Below are 15,804 nucleotides of genomic sequence, written 5' to 3'. Positions count from 1 at the left end.
AATATTTTTTAATCAAACAAATTAATTATATAATTCAAATATTTGAGTTGAAAATATTTCTCTTTTTATCCTACCTAATTATATGAACGAAGCTTTATAAATGTCATTTTGTGACTTATAATTTCTACTTAATTAGTGTTAGAATTCGTGCGATGTGCGGAGCAATATTTAAATATGAAATAATTTTTTATAATTTTAACACAAACACAGCACGAAAATTAGGCGATTGACACGAATACGACATATTTAATCCACTTAATATCATAAACAGGTTAAATGGTCGTATTGATCCATATACAATTCGTGTAACCCGCTTAATATAATAAATAAATTAAGTGGATGTCTTGACCTATATATGACACACTTAACCCGCTTAATGTATTTTAACTCTTAACCTATTTAACTCCATTAATATTTAAAAATAAACTTTCACACGTAAAATGTATAAATTCTTCAAGATTTATAATTAAAATAAAAAAGCAATACAGCAATAAAATTTAAATAGGTTTTAGTTGGAGTATTTATATCTAACACTAAAATTATCTATTTACTCTTAAATAAACGGGTCACTCGCCTAACCCGACACAACACATTTATAATCGTGTCATAAATGGGTGACTCGTCTATGACACGAACTCGTTTAACTTTAACCCTAACTCATTTATTTCTCGTGTTATGCGAATCGTGTTCGTGTGTCGTGATCCATATTGACACCCCTAGTATCACCTGCATCAAAAAAATGCACCTACACTATTAATATATTGTTCGATAGTGATAATAATTTTGAGAATTTAACTAATTATATTGAAATAAGAAATTAAATATTTTTATTTTATGTTTATGATTTATTATAAATGATTATTTATTTATTTAAAATATTAATGTATTATACTTATTTAGTGTAGTGTGTCCCAAGTGTGTGGATCTCCTACTTTTTTAAAAATTATCGTATCGCGTATGTTCCTGTATCGCGTGATGAAGTATTTTTTTTCATTTATTTTTGTATCTTTTTTATTAATGAATAATCAAAAAAATAAGAAGGGACTAAATTTTTTTCGAAAAACTTGTTACTTATTTTTTTTAGATATAAAAGAAAAGTAAAATTAATTTTTCTCTACAAATTTATTTTTATATTTTTTTATTTTCTTTCTAATTTGAAGAAAAAATTATCGAAATTCTTTTCCCTTATATTCCTTTCTTATTCCAAATAAAATAGTTTTTCTTGTTAATATTAATTTAGTTTTTTTCCTCCTATATCATATTATCTGAAAATATAATTTTTTTCCCCTTATAATCAGCACGATGCGTGGGGTAATATTATAAGATGAAATAATATTTTATAACATCGTTCAAAAATAGTAAAATTATATAATAAAATGATAAATTGTATCTTACTGAGATATGCCGAAAAGTTGTGATGCTAAGATATGTCTTCTTAAGTATCATGTGAAACTTTTCATAGCGTATGCAATAGTAAAAGTCATGCATGGTATGCCCTACATAAAAAAATGCATACACATTATTAATATATTTTTCAATAATGATAATAATTTTTAGAATTTAACTATTGAAATAAGAAATTAAATATTTTTTTATTTTATGTTTATGATTTATTATAAATAATTGTTTATTTATTTGAAATATTAATATATTACTTATTTAGTGTAGTGTGTCCTAAGCATATGGATGTCCTACTTTTTAAAAATTGTGATATATGTACGTTCTTGTATCTCGTGTCTCATGTTCGTGCAACTTAGCTCTTATTATATGAGACAAACCCTTACACTAGGCTAATCAACCAAGGTTTTTTTTATTATCAATAAAAATAAAGTGTTTTTTTTTTAATTTGCTTTTGTATCATTAAAATAAGAAATTAAGTATTTTTTTTATTTATTTTATGTTTGTGATTTATTATAAATGATTATTTATTTATTTGAAACATTAATGTATTACTTATTTAGTGTGTTATGTCTTAAGCGCGTGGATGTCCGACCTTTTCTAAAAATAGTTGTATTCGTACCTTCTCGCATCTAGTGTCCTGTGTCCGTACAACCTAACTCTTGGTATATGAGATTACTCCTTACATCAAGCTAATCAACCAAAGTTGTTTTTTATTACCAATAAAAATAAAGTGTTTTTTTTTTACTTTGCTTCTGTGTCATTGAAATAAGAAATTAAATATTTTTTTATTTTATGTTTATGATTTATTATAAATGATTGTTTATTTATTGAAAATATTAATGTTTTACTTATTTAATGTACTATGTTCTAAACGTGTAGATGTCCTACATTTTTTTAAAATTATCGTATTCCGTTTTCATGTAACATAGCTCCTAGTATATGAGACTACTCTATACACTAAACTAATCAACAAGGTTTTTTTTATTACAAATAAAAAATAAAGTGTTTTTTTTTTCATTTGTTGTGTTTATAATTTATTATAAATGATTTTTTATTTATTTAAAATATTAATATATTACTTATTTAGTGTATTGTGTCCTAAGCGTGTAGATGTCCTACTTTTTTTAAAATTATCGTATTTCGTACGTTCTTATATATCGTGTCTTGTGTTTGTGCAACCTAGCTCCTGGTGTATGAGATTACTCCATACAGCAAGCTAATTAACTAAGATTTTTTTATTACCAATAAAAATGAAGTTTTTTTTTTTTAATTTGCTTTTATGTCATTGAAATAAGATATTTAGTATTTTTTTTATTTTATGTTTATTATAAATGTTTGTTTATTTATTTGAAATATTAATGTATTACTTATTTAGTGTAGTGTGTTTTAAGCGAGTGAATATCCTATCTTTTTTAAAAATTATCATATCCCGTACGTTCCGTATCTCGTGTCTCGTTTCTATGCGATTCAGCTCCTGATATATGAGACTACTCTATACACTAAGCTAATCAACCAATATTTTTTTATTACCAATAAAAAATGAAGTATTTTTAAATATTTTTTGTGTCATTGATATAAGAAATTAAGTTTTTATTTTATTTCATGTTTATAATTTATTATAAATTAATGTTTATTTATTTAAAATATTAATGTATTACTTATTTAGTGTAGCTTGTTGTGGATGTCCTATTTTTTAAAAAAATTGTCGTATCCCACACGTTTTAATTTATATTTTCTAAATTGCTTATATATTGTTTATTTAATAGTAATATATTATTTATTCACAATCTTTTTAAGTGTGTGGATTACTTATTAATTGTTTTATAAGAAGAAATAAATTTATATTAATGTATTAAATTAAATGCTAGAGATAATCTTTTTATAGATATTATTTTGATTGAGGGAGTATTTGAAAATATAGAACAATTGATCTTTTTATAATTTTTAAAATTGTGCTAAATTGCGTGAATTCTAATATCAGTCATTCTATAATTCAAAATAATGCCAAGTGGCAAACTGTGCTACTTACATCTGGCTTCCATGTAAAACAAACTATCTTGCTTTTATATTATATAGATAAATATATATTTTTCAATAGTGATAATAATTTTGAGAATTTAACTAAATTATATTGAAATAAGAAATTAAATATTTTTTATTTTATGTTTATTATTTATTATAAATGATTATTTATTATCATATCTCATATGTTCTTATATCTCGTGTCCCGTATCTGTACAACCTAACTTTTGGTATATAAGACTACCCATACATCAAGGTAATCATTAAAATAAAAAATTAAATATTTTTTATTTTATAGTTTGGGTTATATGTATTTTAATTTAATTTTAATTTAAACTAATTATATTAAAATAAAAAATTAAGTATTTTTTTGTTTTATTTTTTATTTATTATAAATATTGTTTATTTATTTTCATATATCCCGTCCGTTCCGTATCTCGTATTCTGTGTCCGTACAACCTAACTCCTGGTATAAATTAAGTATTTCTTATTTTATGGCTTGGGTTTTTTATAGTTTGATTAAATTTTAATTTAATTTAATGCATTATCTTCATGAGATGTAACTAATAGATATTGTCATAATAAAGACATTATTTAAAAATATAAAACAACTTATCTTCTTATAATTGCTGTCATTACACCTTTATCTTCTTAAATCGTGCTAAATAATTATTATCCTCCTCATACTTGGTAATTTCAGAGGCTTACACTTTGCTTCTATATAATGCAAACTGTTCTACTTTTATATTTTATAAATTTTTTTCTAAATTCATTTATATTTTTTTAATCCTATTTTATTTTAATTGGATTATCAAATTGCATGAATCTACGTAGAACGCATAAGTTAACATTCTAATGTTAAGTGAAAGTTTATTTTTGTTAATAATTTTCTAGATAAAATATTAAATTATTTACTAATAGAAACTTTTTAAGAAAATTTATTATAAAAATCTATATAGTATGAATTTCAAAATCTTTTAATCTGTAAATTGGAATCTAGATTTTGAATTGTACACACACACAAAATTTTTTTGGCAAATATGTTATATTATTTATATCATAATTATTAATTTTAACATTTACTTTATAAATATTGACATACTAATTAAGTCACTTACAATTAATGTTTCACCATAAATTGTATATATTTCACATATCTTTTATTATTCATGTAAATTATTTTTAAGCAATCTGCCTTTCATATAATTGTTTTGAAAAGGAACCTTCATATAATTTAATCTCCTAATATAATATTTACAAATGTTATTCGTAAATAATATAAGCTTAAGAATTGGAGGGAAAAAGATCAATCACACTACTTACTAGGTGATGTATAATATAATAAATTTTTTTTATCAATTCATATTTTACTAGCAAATCAAAGAAACCTAAAACAATAGGTTATTATAACACATATAAATTGATTAGACTAAAAACAAATGCAAAAATAACTGTTTAATTAAATGAACTATGTTTTGAATAAAAGGCTTAATAAAAACTCTAATCCTAGCCGCTTTGCTTTTTGTCTACCCTAATGGCACATTTTTCTTGATTTTGTCGAACTTTACATTGATCTTGTTGAATGCCAATACAATGGAGGATGAGTTGTTGTGTTTGTCCATTCGCGATGAGGGAGATGAAGGCTTTTAGGTTAGAATAAAAGTTGTTGAGCAGGAATCGGGGTATGCCTTTTGCTTAGCAGGCATGTTTTTCACTATGAGCCCTGTTGCATTTTCGACTATAAGGAATCTATTTGCTGATCCATGTCATCCCTTAGGGGCATCACTATAACTGAACTGGGTGTGAACCGGTATTTATACCGTTTTTATAATGATATTGATATAAAGTGGGTCATGAGCGGATCTCCATTGTAGTTTAATAAACATTTATTGGTTTAGCATCATATGCAAAAAGGTGAAGATCCATTGCACGTCCCATTGCTATTTGCTGACTTCTGGGTGTAGGTCCATGACCTGCCCAGGGGACTTATATCGGAATATATGGCGATATTGTTAAGGAACTTTATTGGCAAGTTTAAGGAGTATGATGCACGTATAATTGTGAATTCAAATCCCAACTTTATGTGGATTCGGGTTACTTTGCACACATGGCAGCTATTATGGAGGTGAAAGAAACTTATAGTCAAGTCGGGGATGCTTTCTTTGTACAGTTTTATTATGAGAAACTACCTATATTTTGCTTCTTACGTGGTAGATTGGGACACAATGACAGCTTCTATGAAATAAGGCTAATGAAAAAGAAGGAGGAAGCTCAGTTTGATTGGGATGAGAGAATTTGGGTTCCAACAAGGATAGGGATACAATTGTTGAGTGGGTGGTTGAGAGAGGAAGGGAAGGAGAGACAGGAGGCGAGGGAGGGGGTTTTACAAGGGAGTAGCAATTTCTATGCTCCAAACAGTAAGCATAAGGAGTTTAGGGAGAGTTTCTATAGGAAGGAGGCAAAGGGTATCATGATATGGCGAAGGAATGGTTGATGGATTTAGATACTATAAATCTAATGATAAGAAGGGAATTAATTACTACTTATGAGAATGAACCCTTGGCTAATAAGGAGGATGGTAAAAAAAGACCTATAAAGCATACATCTACAACTTTGAATGTTTCTTACACTAAGGATTCATCTGAAGTTATAACAAGTTCTGTATCGATTAGTCCTGTGAAGCTGGACAACTAGAAGAAATAAGATTATTGAGCTGGAACTATCGAGGGATTGGCAACCCTCGGACGATTTGAACGCTCAAGGATATCATCTTGAGCTACAAGCCGGCTGTTGTTTTTATGTTGGAGACTTGGGTACAAGAAAATAAGATTAGTGAAGTTTATAAGAGAGTGAGATTTCAAAATAACTTTACAGTTGATAAGATTAGAAAGGGTGGGGGATTAAGTGTATTTTGAAATAATGATTTGAAGCTACATGTTATGTGGTATTTGAATAACTTTATTGATTGCAATGTGATGGTGGAGTGACGTTTAGTTTGTTTACTAGTTATTATAGATGTCCTGAATGAAATAGGAGGAGAGTTTCGTGGAATCTACTTTGAGCTCTAGCTATTAGGATGATAAGTCTTGGATTTGTTTGGGCCACTTTAATGATATTCTTAAAGTTGAAGAAAAGTAAGAAGGTTCGGAACAACCACGTATTTGTTACAAGGCTTTAGGGAAGCGATTACTGACTGTGGTCTCGTTGAAACACCTTGGTTGGGTTATGAGTTTACGTGGGAACAACGAAGGGAAAGAAGCTTTAATATAAAAGAAAAGTTTGATCAAGCTTTTGTGAACTCAAAATGGTGTGACTTCTTTCGTGATGGTCACACTTCTTGCTTGACGACACCGATATGAACTACAGACTTGTGATGTATGATTCGTCTATAGAGAAACAGTTTGGTGGAGATAGAATTTTAGGTTTGATAATTCCTGGATTCTTGAAGCAAAATTTGAGCTGGTGATTCGAAGAGGATGGCAATCAAAATCGAATGGTCTATGGTCGAAAAGAAACGGGAATGCATCGATGAGATTCGGAGGTGGAGTCAGGAAAGGAATGGAGCATTGTGATCGCAAAAGAAACGGATTCATCAACTCTTGACTGATATGAGCAGTCTTCAGAGATGGAAATTGATTGCCTTAAATCAAACTGGAATAATATCTTAAAGATGGAATAGACTCAATTTAGGTAACAAGCTAAAACGCATTGGCTCCTGCATGGTGATAAAAATACAAAATATTGTCATGCATGCATTAACGGATATAGGGTAACAAACCAGATTCGAGGACTAAGATCACAATGAGGGCAGTGGGTTGAGAGCAAGCAGCAATTCACAAAGAAATTCTTGACTATTTTTTTGATTTCTTCTCATAGTTAGAAGCCGATCCAAGTCGAGTAACTCATCTCATTCATAACAAAGTTTCATTGGAAGAGAATGAAGCATTTGACTTGGAATTTACGTATGAGGAATTTAAGGAAGTTGTGTTTAGTATGCATCCCAACAAGTCACCAGGACCAGATGGATTAAATGCCATGTTTTTCTAAAAATACTGGACATTATCGGACAAGATGTGGTGCAGGAAGCCGAGGAATGGCTGCGATGAGGTATTTTTCTAGATTCCTTGAATTATGCTCTTATTTAGTTAATCCCAAAAAATAATAACCCTGAGAATTTGAAAGAGTATAGACCTATAACTTTGTTTTATGTATTATATAACATTATCTCTAAGTGCTAGCTAATAGACTTAAATCTGTCATTCCTTACCTTATTTTTGAAAGCCAATAAGCTTTTATCCCAAGTAGGCTTATTCAGGATAATATTTTGATTGCTTTTGAAAATATTCATAATATAAAGAGGAAAACCTCAGGGCGAAAGGGGAGGGTAGCTCTTATGATTGAGATTAGCCAAGCTTATGACAGGTCGACTGGAGTTTTTTGAGGGCTATTAAGATGGGGAAAGGGTTCTCTAATGGGTGGAGTGGATCGTGTTGTGTGTTATAGGAGTCAAATATTCTGTTTTTTGTAATGGGGATATATTGGGACCTATTTTACCTAAAAGGCGTTTGAGGCAAGGGGACCCAATTTCTCCTTATTTATTTTTGTTATGTGCGAAAGGTTTGTCTCTTTTATTGCAAGAGGCAAAGACTAAATGGTGGATTCATGGGTCTAGGCCGGGTAGAAGATGTCTTAGAGTGTCCCATCTCTTTTTCATGGACGACACAATTCTTCTTTAACGCTAGTGAGGCTGAAAATAGAGTTGTTAAAAATATCCTTTAGGTTTATGAGGTGGCATCAGGGCATGCGGTGAACTTTCAAAAGTCTGGGGTAATGTTTAGCTCGAATGTTAGTAGGGATACTCAAGATTTAGTTCATAATATTTTAGAAGTTCATAACCTACCGGGTGGGAGTAAATATTTGGGCTTACCTTCCCTAATTGGCAAAAATAAAAGACAAGTGTTTAACTTTTTAAAGGATAGAGTTTGAGGGAAAATTAATAGTTAGAATAGTAAGGTGTTATCTAGAGCGGGTAAAGAAATTCTCCTAAAATTGGTAATACAGGCTATTCCTTCATATTGCATAGGGGTTTTTCTTCTCCCTTTGACTATTTGTGATGAACTTCAAAAAATTATGGATGCTTATTGGTGGAGGGTAATAATAGAGAGGGTAAAGGGCTTAGGTGGATTTCATGGAATTGCATAGGATAAAGTAAAAGGGATGGTGCTATGGGTTTTCACCATCTTTATTGTTTTAATATACCAATGCTTAGCAAAATTGGGTGGAGATTAATTATTGAAACTCACACTTTTCTTTATCAGATCCTTAAAGCTAAATATTTTCTCAAGGGGGATTTTTTGTTAGCCACATTAGGTAACAATCCTAGTTTTACTTGAAAAAGTGTCTTATTTGCTTAGGATATGTTGAAACATGGAGTTAGATGGAGGGTAGAGAATGAAAAGAAAATTTTGGTTTGACAGGATTTATGGATTCTAAAGGAGTGGGGTTTTCATATGAAGGAGAGTTTGGAGTTTATTTCACCTATTATGCAAGTTAAGGATCTTTTTCTAAGTGATCAAAGGGCTTGGGATGTCTAAAATTATTGAGTTGTTTTCCACTTGTGACATTAATCATATCCTTAATATTCCATTATCACCAACGAATATAGAGGACAAAATCATTTGGCACTTTAAAAAAAAAAAAAGGACATATAATGTTAGATCGTGTTATTTTTTGGTCTTCATATTCTAGAGAGGGGGAGAGGGGTACCCTGGGGTTATTTAGAAGAAATTGTGGGAGCTGGATATTCCTCCTAAGGTTAAAGATTTCTTATGGAGATGTTTAAGGAATGTATTGCCAACAGAGATAGATTAAGGACTAGAGGGATTAATGTAGCAAGCAATTGTTGTTTTTGTGACTTGGAGGAATCAAAAGGCCATGTGTTGCTACATTATTTTAAGGCTAAGGAAGTATAGGAGAGTTATAGGTACCCGATTTTGGGGAATGGAGTGCCTTTTAATGTTCTTTTCTAGCAAGTTCTGTCTTTTAATGATGTTGTTATAAGCCAACTGGTGGATGTCACGACATGGGTACATGTTGGGCAAGAAACCAATAGCTATGGCAAGACCAGTCCATGCACATGACGGTAACCCACACAAGACGAGTGCTTCAGGACTAGCGAGAGGCAGCCACACAGCGCACCTATACGTTCCCAAGAACAGAATCATCACGACAGGTGTCGGCCTTTAGTGAGCAATATAATCAAGGTTAGCAAACATCTATTGATGGTGCAATCTTTAGCGATCTTAGACTGGCAGGTTTTGGAGCGTTGATCGAGGGTGCCGAAGGAAGTTTTATCAAGGCTTTGTTGGGTTCCATGGAAAGCTACATGGATGTGTTACCTGTGGAAGCCTTCGTTCTTATATTTTATTTAAGTTGGATAGATGTTAACATTGCTACTTCTAGTTGTATTTTTACAGACTCTCAATCTCTTGTGTTTGCAATTACATCCTAGGGAACTAATGAATCTAAGATTTTGCAATTACAAGAAGATTTTGTTGCGTAGGTCTAATATTTCTATTAGATGGATTAGAAGGTAACCTAATGGAGGTGCTTATTCTCTTGCAAGGGCATCTTACTCTTTCGCTCACTTTAGGATATGGGCTTGTCTTTTGTCATTCTATAATTGAAAGGTTTGAATTTCAAAAAAAAAAAAAAAAAAAAAGAATTGCAGGATTTCCTATAACCAAAAAAAAAAAAAAAAAAAACTTATGACTTTTTCAAACACAAGATGAATAAAGCAATAATATAATCATTTTTTTGTTTGTATCCAGACTTTAAAGAGTAATCATTTGTTTGTTTGTTAAAGAGTAATCAAGATCAACATAATTTTCTATTTTTCATTCAATGAAATCAATAATAAGATATTAACTTAATAGAATATGAAATAAAATAATTATAAAATAATCATACATGTTCAATTGACGATCGTTGCTATTGGATTAATGAAGACAATGATGACTTGACACCACTCGCTTTGAAATTTTTGATAAATTAACTTTGTATTGTAACTATTGTTTGTGTTCAAGCTCTTGATAAAAGGTTTTTGTTTTGTAAGAAAGAGGAAAAGAAGAGAAACTCTAACAAAAAAGAAATTTTCAATTTCTCATGCAAACTAATGGTAATATTAATCTACAATAAATAGTATAAAAGTCTATAATTTTAGGTAATCTATAATTATATTATATTAATTTATTTAATAGTAAATGAAATGAAAATATAAACTAAAATATAAAATTAAAAATAAGATATTTAATTAAATCAAATATTAAATATTGAACTTTAAATTTCAAATTTTAAAATTTCAAAAATTTGATCAATTCAAATTATTCAAATTAATTTAAATTATTCAAATTGATTCAAATTACAATTATTTCAATTTATTAAATATTTCATAATATAATTTTAGAAAAATTAATTTTCAAACCTCTTAAGGTTTGAGTATCGGGTTTAGGTAACAAGTTCAGTTCGGGTTCGGAATCAGGTTCGGGTTTATAATAGCAATACCCAAACCCAAAACGAAACTTTCGAATTTTACCCAAACCTAGTCAAAACTCTATAATTTGGAATTCATTGAGTTTGGGTTGGGTGCATACCTATCAGGTCAGCTGATTTTAATTGCTATCCCTAATCACATGTGTTCTACAACACTACTATGTATGTACATCATTTGGATGTGATTATGGATTTTAGCACACGGGTGCCCTATGATATGGTTGAGTTGATTAGCTCATATGATTATATTGAAGCTTCTGAGCTGATTTTTGAGCCCTATATATAATTTTTCTCTGGCTACTATTTGATCATTCTACATGGTGTGAAGGCCTAAAAATTAACAAATGCTTTTTAAGTAATTAAAAATGCTAAGTATTTTCTTTAAGTATGGATTCTGCTAATTTATGATTAAATACTATGAAATATGGAAATAAGTATGATTGTGGTCAATAATGCTTGAAATGATTTCTTAATGCTTAAAATGATTACTTATGCTTGAAATAATGTGAACAATGCATGATTGGTGATAGAGGTTTCTATGCTTATTATCGAGTTTTCTTGATATATAATATGAATTGATAATTATGTTAAGATTAAATGTTGAATGATGCATGATTTGAATTGTATTGAAATATATATGCTATTATGTTGTTTGATTATACTTGAGTGGATATCCCGATTTCGGGATGTGACGCACCTTTAAACTTTATGCTTAGGGCATTGACTTGTCATATGCAGGTTGCTGTTAGTAGCAGTTTGGACCGAAAGCAGATATCCAGCATAAAGGCTTATATTCTAGTGGTAGTTTTTTCGGTATTTAGCATAATTTTTCTTTCTTTCTTTCTTTCTTTCAGTTGAGCATGTAAATATATTAATTACTTTTAAGTGGTTTATATATGATGAAATTTGTATTAAGTACAATTGAACCACCTTTTATGTTTATGATAGAATTGAGTTAGAATTTCTATGACATGTATGAATATTAAGTATGCTTTAAGAATTAGAAATGAATATGAGTTTGAATGCTTTAATTACTTTTAAGTGGTTTATATATGATGAGATTTGTATTAAGTACAATTGAAGCACAATTTATGTTTATGATGGAATTGAGTTAGAATTTTTTTGATGTGTATGAATATTAAGTATGCTTTAAGAAATAGAAATGAATATGAGTTGGAATACTTTTTGAGTTCAATTATGAGATTTTGTTGATGATGATTGAATGATGATGTTGGGTCGAGAATAATGAAGTTGAGTTCAGATGTATAATGGTATTAGAAGTGTTTTAACATGTTTTGAAATTTGAGATTTTTGATTATGTAAGGGAAACTCTTTCAGTATTTCCGCATAACTTCTCAAAAAATTTTCTAAATCATTTTGGAGTATTAGTGATACGTAATATTGTTGTTTTATATTTGTACATTTAGGTTTAGTTAAGTTTTCATATTTTGCGTATGTGCCTCTGACATAGAATAAGACGCTTATTATCTAGTTCTCCTGGATGATATAATAGGTGTTATGGTAGATACTGAACTTCATTGAAAAAATGCAAAACTAGTGCTTATTCCAAAATTGGTGGACATGTTTTACTCATGTACAGTGTTCTAGATAATACAAAACCAGTCAATTTAGCGGATGTTTGGTTTACCTGACTCATGTAGCGCTTAGCTAATTCGTATCCAACAATTATGTTTTAGTTGTTTGATAAGCTTTTTTATAAGTAGATAAGAGCTGATAGAATTCTCAATTAGCTGCTCATTCCATCAACTACATTTTGGAGCTTTTTCATATAAGATGCTAACTAATTTGAATATTATTTTATTTGGACTTCATTAACCTAAAAAAAATATCTGTTAATATTTTTTTTAATTAATGATCATTTATTTATAATAAAAAAATCATTTGTTGGATCTTATTTTAAAAATATTAATTAATATTTTTATTTATATAATACATTAAAATTGAAAAACAATATATTCACCTTAAACATTGAAAAAAATATGCCTTATACATCATAGTATATAAAAGAATTATGCCTTTAATGATCATTTATATTTTGACAGCAACTACAACTAAAATTTTACGGAACACTAATATTGATCAGCTAACTGCGGTTAACTATCAGCTATTAGCTATGAGTAACCGCTATTAGCTATCAGCTAGTATGAACTGCTGAAACAAATGAGCTTTAATATAACTAGTGCAATACTATAGAGAGATTATCTTAAATCATTGCTTCTCTTTAAAATTTTCACTCATCAATCTGTTATTTTTATCTTCAAGTTATTAAATGACTTTATTGGATCAAGAGAATAAGGACAAATTAGAAAAAAATATCAATTTTCTTAATTCTCGTACAAAGCCACTTTTGTGCAGATAAATGAATCGAAGAGAGTACAAAAAATAAAGATAAAAAATCCGGTTGAACCAAGTTTATCCAATTCAACTGCCATTAATGTTTGGTCCGGTTTTAACAAGGATAAAATTCAATTTCCCGACTGAACTTGGGAGAAATATTTAGTTTGCCAAAGTCAATTTTTTGCACAATTTACTCTTTGAATTTGCACCAAAAGAATAAAAAGTCCACTTTACTACGCAAAAAAATTTCAATATAAATCAAAATATAGTAAAAAATAATGAAATATTTGATTTAGATCAAACATAATCAAGAAATAATTAAAAGAATAAAAAGAAATATTTTTAAACCAAATATTCAGATAATAAAATATTTTTCTTATATTCTATAATTTTTAAATCAAATATTTTATTTAATTATATTTTAAATCAAAGATAAGACACCATAATTTTTTATAACTATTGTTATGTTTTTAAATAATTCTTATTTCCCAATTTTAAACTTTTTAAATAATTTTGATTAGTTAAAATATTAAAAATTATTTTTTATGAAAAATTGGATGTTTTATTCTTTTGATACAAGTTGAGGGGGTAAATTGTAAAAAAAAGTTGATTTTTGGGCAATCTAAATATTGCTTCTAAGTTTAAGGAGTAAATTGAACTTTATTCCTTTTAAAAAACATGAGTGATAAGTGTTATTGCTTTATGTAATAAGTTTATGTAATTCCATTGAACTAGGTTTGCTGAGTGCACTTTGGGCGTGTTCGACAGTAGCATTTAGTGTTTTGAACTAATCAAAATATTATTTCTTTAAATTATTGTGTTCGATAACTTGATATATTGAGTAGCTTTCAGAGGTACTTGAAATATTTTCTAAAACATTATTTCAACTAACGTTTAGTGTTTCACTTTTTCTACTGAAATTTTATTTACAACCTTATCATTATCATCATCCTTATCCTTATCCTTAATTAATATAAAATCCTTCTGTTATCAAAATATGTGTTTTATTATTTTTATGTTTAGCTTATTTATAATTGATAGTAAAAGAAAAAAAAACATTATTTATATATTTGTATTTCAACTCAAACAAATATTAAAAATGTTGATCCCCTAAGTATTAAAATTTTCCAATTTTATTTATAAAATAGTAAACTTTTTAATTTTAGCTCCCTTCAATTTTTAAAATTAGGTTTAGGGAAATTATTTTTTTATAAATGAATTTAATTGTAAATTCTAGGTGAATACTTTAATGTCCTTTTTTATCATTTTGAATTTATTGATAATCAAACAACCGTTTTTATCAAACACTTTCACTTTCAACTACTATTTAAACAATTAACCGCTAACATCTACCAGCTACTAAAACAGCTAACAACTATTAAAATAGATAACAGCTAGTATTGTGGAACATGCCCTTCAATGGATTGAAGGAAATGTCATGGGACAAGGTTGTATCTTCAACAATTAGTTATTGCTTTATGTAATTCTAATAATGATTGATTCTCAACAATTAAATTATTGTTTTATGTAATTCTAATAATGATAACTCTTATTTTGGTCTTATTTTGAATGACTGTAAGAATATTTTAGTTCGTAAATTTGATATATCCATTTAATGGATCTAGAGACAAGTGTAATTCTTAATGAAGTTCTTTCATTAAAAAAAAAAAAAAGTGTAATTCTTCTACCTATGCGTTTCTAATCATTTTTTTTCCTCTCTTATTTTTTATAAAATTTGCTTTTCACCTTCTCTTATTTCTTTCTCTTCCATCTCTCTCTCATTTTCATTTTCTTCTCTATTTTTAAAAAATATTTTAAATAATTATCATATTAAAATTTACCGAAACTCTTCTAAATGAAATATTTTAAAGTGATTTATAAATTTAATGGCAATCATTAATTAGTAGTGATTTTGGCAGATTTTTGGGTAATAATTTTAGTATTTGCATTAGGCTCGAAGCGGATTCGGATTCAAGTGGCCGGGTAACGGGTACCCGCCCATTACCCATATGATTTAAAGCCAAATTTTTTTATTGATCAATAGTATTGACCCTATGACCTTTGTATTTTAATTAAATTACCTTATCATCAAGCTATTTAACATTTTTGTGTAAACAATATGCAGCGAATATACATACTGGCAACTGTAATAATTTATACTTTAAACATTTATTAATGAATCCACAATATTATTGGATAGTAATATAATCTTATTTATAAGTAAAATTTTAATAAAATTTTTGTACATTAAATTATAATATCCTAATAAATTGAATTTAATTTTTTTTATAAAAAATATTAAACAAAATTATATATATAATATTCATGTCATGTCTTAATAATTTAATCGAATGTTTTATAGTTTGGTAATTATGAAATTTATTAAAAATAAAAAATTTATTAATTGAATAGAATGATAATAATGTTATTATTTAAAAATTTTTAAAGCTACTTATCAACATTACTAGTAAT

This window comes from Jatropha curcas, chromosome 10, assembly GCF_041381405.1.
Source record: "Jatropha curcas cultivar XTBG-Jc1 chromosome 10, XTBG_Jcur_1.0, whole genome shotgun sequence".
Taxonomy (NCBI): domain Eukaryota; kingdom Viridiplantae; phylum Streptophyta; class Magnoliopsida; order Malpighiales; family Euphorbiaceae; genus Jatropha; species Jatropha curcas.
Note: the sequence above shows the minus strand (reverse complement) of the source record.